The sequence below is a fragment of the Asparagus officinalis genome, chromosome 2, assembly GCF_001876935.1.
Source record: "Asparagus officinalis chromosome 2, Aspof.V1, whole genome shotgun sequence".
Taxonomy (NCBI): Eukaryota; Viridiplantae; Streptophyta; class Magnoliopsida; order Asparagales; family Asparagaceae; genus Asparagus; species Asparagus officinalis.
In genome coordinates this window covers 22,464,964-22,475,013 of record NC_033795.1, presented here as the reverse complement: position 1 = coordinate 22,475,013, position 10,050 = coordinate 22,464,964, and positions in this window count along the sequence as shown.

Sequence of the window (10,050 nt, the reverse complement as noted above, 5' to 3'; positions counted from 1 at the left end):
CAGTAATCGTTATTACTTCAAGACATCATAAATCTAGAATATTAACAAACTGTAGGACACATATATTCCACATGCTTCATGATAAAATTATAAAAGAAATTAAGTAACTTAACTTTATTACTTTCAATTTCGAATGAACTATATTTTATTTTTCCTAAATGCACTGTAGCGTGGCAAATCAATGTTATATATAAAAACAATTCTACATAAAAACTTGAGTTGATGATCAAAAAATGCATCTGTATAATTAAACCGAAAGCATTTAACTTTTATTAAAGGAAACTTGCAACTAATATAAATATCTGCTAATAGTGCATATTGACTTCATCGATCACAAACCATATATATAAGAGATGGACATGCTTGGTACTAAGCACAAAGAGTTGTGCTTGGTAGTGAGGTGACATAATCCCCTTCACTCATTCAAATGGTTATATATCCACATGCACTGCTCAACCCATGTGAATGTAATCCTCTATTTGGGGATTGTGACACCTCGCTACATGGAGAACCTTAGTACTAAGTTGTGCTTGGTACCAATCATACCCATATTTCTCATATATATATATATATATATATATATAAGGTGACGGTTATGGGGTGGCTAGGGTTTCAGATTTTGAAACATTGCTCTGATACCATGAAGAAAAACAAAAAGATTGGAATTGAATTCTGATTTTTTTATATCTATACAAAAGTGTTCCCGGTACATATAACAATGTTTTCATTCCTAAACTTGGTATGATTCCTAAACCTGGTAAGAATATATGTTAGGTAAGTCCTAGATAAGGTAGGATATCTCCTAATTAAGATACACCAAATATATACAAATCAATGTAGAACACACATATTGCACATGCTTCATGATAAAATTATAAAAGAAAATAACTTAACTTTATTACTTTTAATTTAGAAAGAAATATATTTTCTTTTTCCAAAATGCACTGTAGCATGCAAATCAATGTTATATATAAAAATAAATCTACATAAAAACTTGAGTCGATGATATCTGTATAATTAAACCGAAAGCATGTAAATTTTATTGGAGAAAACTTGCAACTAATATAAATATCTGCTACTAGTAACCTATTGACTTCATCGATCACAAGCCAAAAATATATATTTACATATATATCTTTAGATTCAATGTGACCTTAATACCTAAACAAACTTTAGTATACATCATCCAAATATTTTAATTGAAAACAACATTGGCCGACATCTGCACATGTAGTGAACTTAATAAATTTACTCACGGCTAATCTTAAAAAAAAAAAATGTAAGCACTTTATGCTAGTAAGAAGCAGAAACATAATCAACGCAAAAAGATGAAAAAAAACGCAAGCGCTTATAAACTTTGAGATCAGACCAACAAAAGCACTAATTAACAAAGATAATCATTTTTGAAGCGTTAAACTGAAAATATTTGCTTTCGTTTTAGTATTAAAATTTCAATATTACTATTTATTTACGACCGCATAGACTTGAACGCGTCAACTAACACTAACATGATCTAAAACTAAAAAAACTAAACAACATAGATGGAGTTGGCCATGATACCACATGTTAGAAATTGAAATGTAAATAAATATAGAGTACGCAGCGGAAATAAATTAAATTTAAAAGATACCTCCAGCCATTGTTGTCTAGAACGATCTGTAACTCAGAAAATTAGATCAAAACTAGAAATAATCTGAGCATATACATAAAAAATAAAAGTAATATCAGTATTAAGATAAATAGAACAAAGAAAACATAAAGAGTTTCTAGTCCATGCCTTACCGAAAAGCCCTAAATATGATGGAGGAAATAGGTGAGGCTATGACCTTTCTGTTATAATTAGAATTCTTAAAAGATAAAACTTCTTAAAAACATTTTCCATCCATCAGGAAAACTATCTAGATATGATCTTATCTAAATTCACTATAACTCTTTATAGGATAAGAATTTAAATACCATAATAAATTAAGATAATTTGTATCAAGTGAGCCAAAACTTTATCCGGATACAACAAAGATTTGTAACAGTTCAAATGTAAGATCCATTTAACTCAACTCCAAGAGAAGCATGACTATTTTTCTAACAATTTTTTAGCTAGCTAACTTAGCGGAGGAGCTACAATCTGAGTTTGAATCTTTAGTCATGGGAGGCATCATAAAGAAATGTTTCGACTCAGTGGAGGACAACCTCACACACAAGGGGACCCCTCGTAGACACTTCTCTTAGGTCCTCCACTTAACCAAACAAATCTCAAAGTGTTGAGTCTGATATTTAAATCCTATAACACCAAGTTGTTGTGTGTATCAGGCGCTTGAAAGCCAAATAATACACGAACAAGAACGAGATAAATCACAACCACACAAGCAAAAACACAATCATCACAACAGGACAAAGAATTTTACGTGATTCGGCAAATTGCCTACGTCCACGGGCAAGGAGGGGGGTTCTTACTATTAGAGATGAAAAGATTACAAAATATGGTTACAAAATCACTCAAAACCCTAAAACCAAGCTCTCTAAATCTCTCATAAATCTCCCACAATAGGATGCACTCTTCTCTCTCAAAAACTGCTCAAAAATGTCCTTGCTTAAACCCTAGAAGTCAACATATTCCTATTTATATCAAACCCAAATATGATGCAAACAAGAATCCTAATACAGCCTGAAAACAGCCCATAAGTCGACTTAACAGAGGGAACAAGTCGACTTACCATATGTCTACTTGACCGAGTGCAAAATAACAACTGAAGAACAGAACGTAAGTCGACTTAACAGTCCCGATAAGTTGACTTGACAGAGACAAAACTAACAACTGGAGAACAAAATGTAAGTCGACTCGTGCAAGGGCATAAGTCAACTTATGCCTGTGCATGACTCGACTTATGACAGAAAACCCAGTTTTTCTGTTTCTTTCTTGAGTTCTCCATAAATCTCCACCTCGATGAAGTTTCTCCCAAAACTGAGCCGACACCAAAACATCCAAATATCCCACTTGTTGCGTCCAGTACAAAATGGAACAAATCTACGACAACGGACTCAATCCACAACAAGTCGGGAACCCAAACGAGAGCTCAAACAATCTCCTCCCCCTCGAAATCAACAAATCCAACCTCGGCTACATCAAACATGACTGTCTACGTATCCTCTTGCCCAAGGAATCAAATCAAACGCAGTTCACCCAAATGTCCTCTAAAGGCCCTCAACATTGAAGGATGTTCAATAGCTTCAAACAATGACCAAATTTCACACTTGAAACAATTTTGGACAACATATCCGCATGGTTATCCTTCGTGTGGATCTTCTCCAATATGATGTCTCCATCATCCAAAATATCACGAACAAAGTAGAATCTGATATCAATATGCTTCATACGTGCATGATAAACCTGGTTCTTCGCCAAATAGATAGCCGACATGCTATCATAATATACCTGAAGGGTCTCCTGTACAATCCCCAAGTCCTCCAATAATCCATGCAACCACAAAACCTCCTTCATAGCTTCAGTCACCGCCATATACTTCACATATGTAGTAGAGAGAGCCACTATAGACTGAAGTGTACATCTCCAACATACTGGTGCTCCTGCCAATGTAAATATATATCCTAAAGTAGACCGGCACTTGTCAAGATCCCCCGCATAATCTGAATCCACGTAGTCAATACAATCTTGCATATTCTTCTCATCCTTCTAAAAAATAAAACCAACATCCACGGTGCCTTTAACATACCGTAGAATCCACTTCACGGCCTCCCAATGATCCTTACTGGGGTCGTGCATGTACCTCGATACCATGCTCACGGGCTGTGATAAATCTGGTATCGTACAAATTAACCATAGCATACATCAAGCTACCCACCACACTGGCATATGGAACCTTCGATATGTAATCTCTATTATCAACTAAAACAGGTGACATATTAGCTGAAAGCTTGAAGTGGGGAGCGAATGGAGTGCTTACTGCTTTTGTATTACCATCAAAGCTGAATTTCTTTAATATTTTCTGCAAGTAACTCCTCTGTGTAAGCTTCAATCTCTCCTTCTTCCTATCTCTCTCGATCTCCGTACCCAATATCTTTTTAGCTTCTCCAAGATCCTTTATCTCAAACTCGAATGATAGCTCCTCTTTCAACTTTCGAATAGCCGAAGAATTCCTAGAAGTAATAAGCATATCATCAATATATAATAACAAATATATGTACTCACCATCCTGTAGCTTGTACATGTAAACACATGGGCTCCTCGTGTATCCATGGCCAATCATGAAACTATCGAATCTCTTATACCACTGTCGTGATGATTGCTTCAAACCATAAAGAGACTTCTTCAGCTTGCACATTAAATCTTTTTTTCATGCATCTTTAAATCCCAAGGGTTGTGTCATGTAGATCTCCTCATCTAAATGTCCATGTAGAAAGGTTGTCTTAACATCCATCTGGACCAAATCCAAATCCAGCTACGCCACCAATGCTAATAAAATCCGAATCGACGAATGTTTCACAACGGGTGAAAATACCTCATTGTAATCAATGCCCTCAAGCTGCGCATATCCCTTAGAAACCAATCTGGCTTTGAATTGAATGTTCCCAATAGAAGATCCCTCCTTCTTCGCATATACCCACTTGCAGCCAATAGCTTTCTTACCCTTAGGGAGCTTTACAAGTTTCTAAGTGTCGTTCTTCAGAAGAGAACACATCTCCTCTTCCATATCTTCCATCCACCTGATCGAATCAGAGCTAGACTCTACCTCCCTGAATATAGAAGGAACCATATCATCAACGACTTCCACTGATAATGCATATCGACTATGACATCAATATAGATTGTTGGCCTTCTTATTTTGATGATGTTTAACAAATAATTTACTTCTAATGTTGTTTGTCTAGTATTTGTGGATGATGTTTAACAAATAATTTACTTCTAATGTTGTTTGTCTAGTATTTGTGTTTTCTTATTTATTATAAACAAACAACGTTGTTGGAGGATGGATGGAATAGAGATTCAACGATCATATCCAAAGGAGGTTGGCGGAATATCGGTGAAGCTTATGCAATTCTAGTTCAAGATCCAAGTTCAGCTTCATCCGCACTTGGGTAACTTAGTTTAGGTTTTATATTATGTGTGTTAAGTACCTTAAGCTCAATATCATATACACACACGTATTTGGTTTCTATGTATATATATAGTTATATATATACATGCATGGTTTTGGGTTTTCATGTTTTGGACATACTTGCAAAATACATGAGTTTATACAAATAAAAATTCAATTTGAGAAATTATTTTTCTAACATGTTTGCTTTCATGTTTATAAACATTTTGCAAAGTTTTATCAAGTTTGGAATAGATTTGTTATGTTTAATGGAATTTACAAAATCATGTTTTTGTTCGTGCACATGTTCGTGCATGTTTTACAAAACAGATAAGTTTTCATAAATGGGAAGTTATATTCAATAAATTATTTCTTTGACATATTTATCTACATGTTTAGAAACTTTTCTCAAAATTTTACTATTTTTGGAGTTGATTTACTGTGCCCAATTGATTTTACAAAATCGTGTATGTCAGCAGATTTTGAGAAACTGTATTTCTGTGTTCAAACATTTATTTTTCTCATGTTATTCTACATGTCTAGAACATTATCACAAAATTTCATAATTTTTGGAGTTCATTTACTATTTTAAATTGATTTTACAAAATAGCTGCGCACTGCTACAGTACTCCGGTCGACCGGACCGGTCGACCGGAAATGTCTCTGGAGGTTGGTTACTGTAGCTAACGGCTATATTTTTTAGATTTTGATATATCCGTTATTTTATCTTTTTGCTTGGTTTTCTTGGGTTTTTGGGCTTATTTCATGAGCCTATATATATTCCATGCCATCATACTTCTAAGGGTACTCAAGAAATGTTTTAAACAAGTTTAAAGAGTTTTAAACAAGGGTTTAAGTGTGTTTTAGTGTTTATTTGGTTTGAAGATTGTTTTCACAAGTGGAGGAGATCATCTTCTTATTTGGGCTCCAATCTCCATCTCTCCAATCTCTATCTCTCCATCTTGTCATCTATTGGAGAAGTTTTCTAAACTCTATCTAGCTTTACATTTGCTTAGTTATTTGATTATCATTCTTTAAAGCTAGTTTTTATATTGAGTTTAGATTTGATTATATTATCTCATTGTTACACACACCCACTTGAGCTTATTGTATTTGCATACATAGTATATTAGGGTTGTGAGAGATTGTAACATTGAGTTTGTGCTTAATTGAGTTCTCATCTATTGTAGAGAACAAATTTATATTTGTTACATTGTGAGTGGTGTAAGGTTTTCGGTGAGCTAGAAAACCGAGTGTGTTGTGAAGTTTTCGGTGAACTAGAAAACCGAGTGTGAGGAGTGACGTTGTTCGGTGAGCGTTGAAAACCGACACTGTGAGGTGTAAACGTTATTCGGGTGAGCGTAGAAAACCCGGTTGTGATAGTGGATTTCTCCCCGGGAGTGGGGAGCGGAGACGTAGGACGGAAGGTCCGAACTCCGTGATCATATTGCTTGTTTTGAGTGTGCTTTGGCGTTCTTTCATATTTATGTTCATATCTTATATCGCCATTGTCCATAGCTCATTATTTATATGATCCACTATCTTGTTTACATTGTTTACCCTTGTGTTTATATATCCTTGCATATATAGTTCATCATATAGGATATATTTCATTATTCATATTGCTTATCCTAGCTCATATATCTTGTTGTATTTCATACTTGCTAGGATAACTTGTTAATTAATTTTAATTGACATATAATCGGATTAGATTAGCATAAGACCCTAATCACCCCCCCTCTAGGGTCTAACAATTGGTATCAGAGCTTGGTGCTCTTTGATTTAAGGTCTAATCGCCTTGAGTTAAAGATCCAAGTTATCTTTTTGTGCTAATCTTGTTTTGATTGCATTTGTATGGAGATATCCAAGTGGAGCAATCATGATAAGAAAATATTTTCAATGAACAAGCGTTTGTTAGAATTTTTGCTTAATGCTTTTGACTCATCCTTTTCTAATAAATTTGTTCATTTTGATAGTGCTTACAAACTTTGGAAATTTATTGAAGCACATCAAGGGGACTTGGAGGCGATCCGACAAGCTTTGGAGGATCCCGCTTCAAGTTCATGTGGAGCATCATGCACACGGCCACAAGAGGATAACTCTTGTGTAGTAAGCGATTCCGATTCCGATAATGATTTATCTATTGATGAACTCGCTTGTGCATATGAGAAATTATCGCATGCCTACACTAAATTGCAAAATAATTTTATTGATCTCAAAATCAAGCATGTTAGTTTAAAATCCGATCATGAGAAGCTAGCTTCCAATTTTGATATCATTTCCAAAGAAAATGTTGCTCTTAAAGAAAGTAATGATATGTTAAAATTGGAAAAAGAGAAATTATCATCGTCCATTTCTAGCTTATCTCATGCTAAGATTGATGCCATGTTAGAAGTAGAGAACATACAAAATAATACTGTTTCTTTTATAAATGACTATTTATGTTCTACTTCTAAAAGTGCATATGTGCCTAAAAATAAAGACTTGAATCTTATGAAAAAATGCATTTCATCTTTAGATTCAACTTTGAAAATATGCATTGATAACCATAAGAAACTTATGGACAAGTGTGCTAAATCTAGTGCTACAAAATCACCTACATACTATGCACACTTGTATAGCAAAGTTTATAAGTGCTCCATTTGTGGTCGTAAAGGCCATTTAGCTAAATTTTGCTATGATGCACAAAAACATAAGAATATTAATCCTTCTTGTGCATCTCATCAAGTTTCTTCATCACATGTACACACACATGCACCTATTTCTCATCATAAACATGCTCTTGTGTATCATTGTGATTTTTGTGGTAGAGTTGGTCACTTAGCTAAGTTTTGTTTTGATTTGCGAAAAGTTTCTAAATCGCAAAATATTTCAAGTAGACCAACATTATTTCAAAATGTTTCTCATTTGCAAAATAATCTTAAAAGACCATCTTTATTTGCAAATGTTCTACGTGCACCTTTTAATGGTCAACATAAGCAAATGCTTCCTTTCCATTGTACATATTGCAATCGGAAGGGTCATTTGAGTGATTATTGCTATGACCGATCCTGTGCACCACATGCGCCTAAAAGGGTTCATAACCCTAGGGCCTTGAGCTTAAATGATAGGGGTCATGTCCCTAAATCTTTTGGTACTAAGAGTTCTTGGGTACCAAAATAATTTTGAATTTTAAACCAAGAATTTTAATATTTTTATCTTTCTTTTTCTTGGTTTTGAAAATTATGCTTTGAAACTTTTTATGAAAACACTTCTTAAATTGATCAAATCTTTTGTTTTCATGATTATTTGTTTCGATCTTGATGAGAGGACTATGTTTATATAACCCTCCGGAGTTATTGGGTGTTTATTCCCAAATATTGTTTACCGGGTGCTAAAAATATTTATATGGGTTGTTACTAGTTCAAAAGCTAGATATGGTTACCTCTCTTGATTTTTTTAAATCAATGATGATTTGGCTTCATATTTTTTTTACTTATGATTTATGATTTCATTGGTTGATTTGTTTTCATTTGAAAACCTTCACACGATTTTCATGTTCTTTTTCTTTTGATTTCATAAATCTATTTTTGATCTTTATGTTTTTTTGTTAATGAGACACTATTTTCATATTGACATATATATATGTGTTCTCATTATCTTTTTGTATGTGAGTGGTGTTTAGCATATTTTTTCATCTATGCTTGCTCACATATGTTTACCATGATCTTTACTTCATATCCTCATATGGCATTTTGATAGGGGGAGATATTCCCTTTTCTATTTTTGATTTTATATTCACCTATGCTTATTGATAGGGGGAGCTTTCGCTATCTTATTCCTTTTGTCCCCTTTTTGATGTTGTCAAAGGGGGATAAATATTGTGAGTATATTCTTTCTTGTTTATATGCATGATATATTATACTTTGAATATTCATTTCCTTTCATGCATATATCCTTTTTGTAAATTGTTTGTCATCATCAAAAAGGGGGAGATTGTTGGCCTTCTTGTTTTGATGATGTTTAACAAACAATTTACTTCTAATATTGTTTGTCTAGTATTTGTGTTTTCTTATTTATTATAAACAAACAATGTTGTTGGAGGATGGATGGAATAGAGCTTCAACGATCATATACAAAGGAGGTTGGCGGAATGTCGGTGAAGCTTATGCAATTCTAGTTCAAGATCCAAGTTCACCTTCATCCGCATGTGTACCAAGTCAAGCTTATTGAAGGTCAAGATCGGCTTGGGTAATCTAGTTTAGTTTTTATATTATGTGTGTTAAGTACCTTAAGCTTAATATCATATACACACACGTATTTGGTTTCTATGTATATATATAGTTATATATATACATGCATGGTTTTGGGTTTTCATGTTTTGGACATACTTGCAAAATACATGAGTTTTCACAAATGAAAATTCAATTTGAGAAATTCTTTTTCTAACATGTTTGTTTTCATGTTTATAAATATTTTGCAAAGTTTCATCAAGTTTGGAATAGATTTGTTATGTTTAATGGAATTTACAAAATCATGTTTTTGTTCGTGCACATGTTCGTGCATGTTTTACAAAACAGATTAGTTTTCATAAATGGGAAGTGATATTCAATAAATTATTTCTTTTACATGTTTATCTATATGTTTAGAAACTTTCCTCAAAATTTTACTATTTTTGGAGTTGATTTACTGTGCCCAATTGATTTTACAAAATCGTGTATGTCAGCAGATTTTGAGAAACTGTATTTCTGTGTTCAAACATTTATATCTCTCAACTGAGAAATGATTTTTTAGAAATTCTTTCTCTAACATGTTATTCTACATGTCTATAACCTTCCCACAAAACTTCATATTTTTTGGATCTGTTTTACTATTTTTAATTGATTTTACAAAACTAAAATGTAGTGCTACAGTACCCGCGGTCGACCGGTACGGTCGACCGCCAAACTCTCTGGACGTTACTCAGCTTTGCATATGGCTC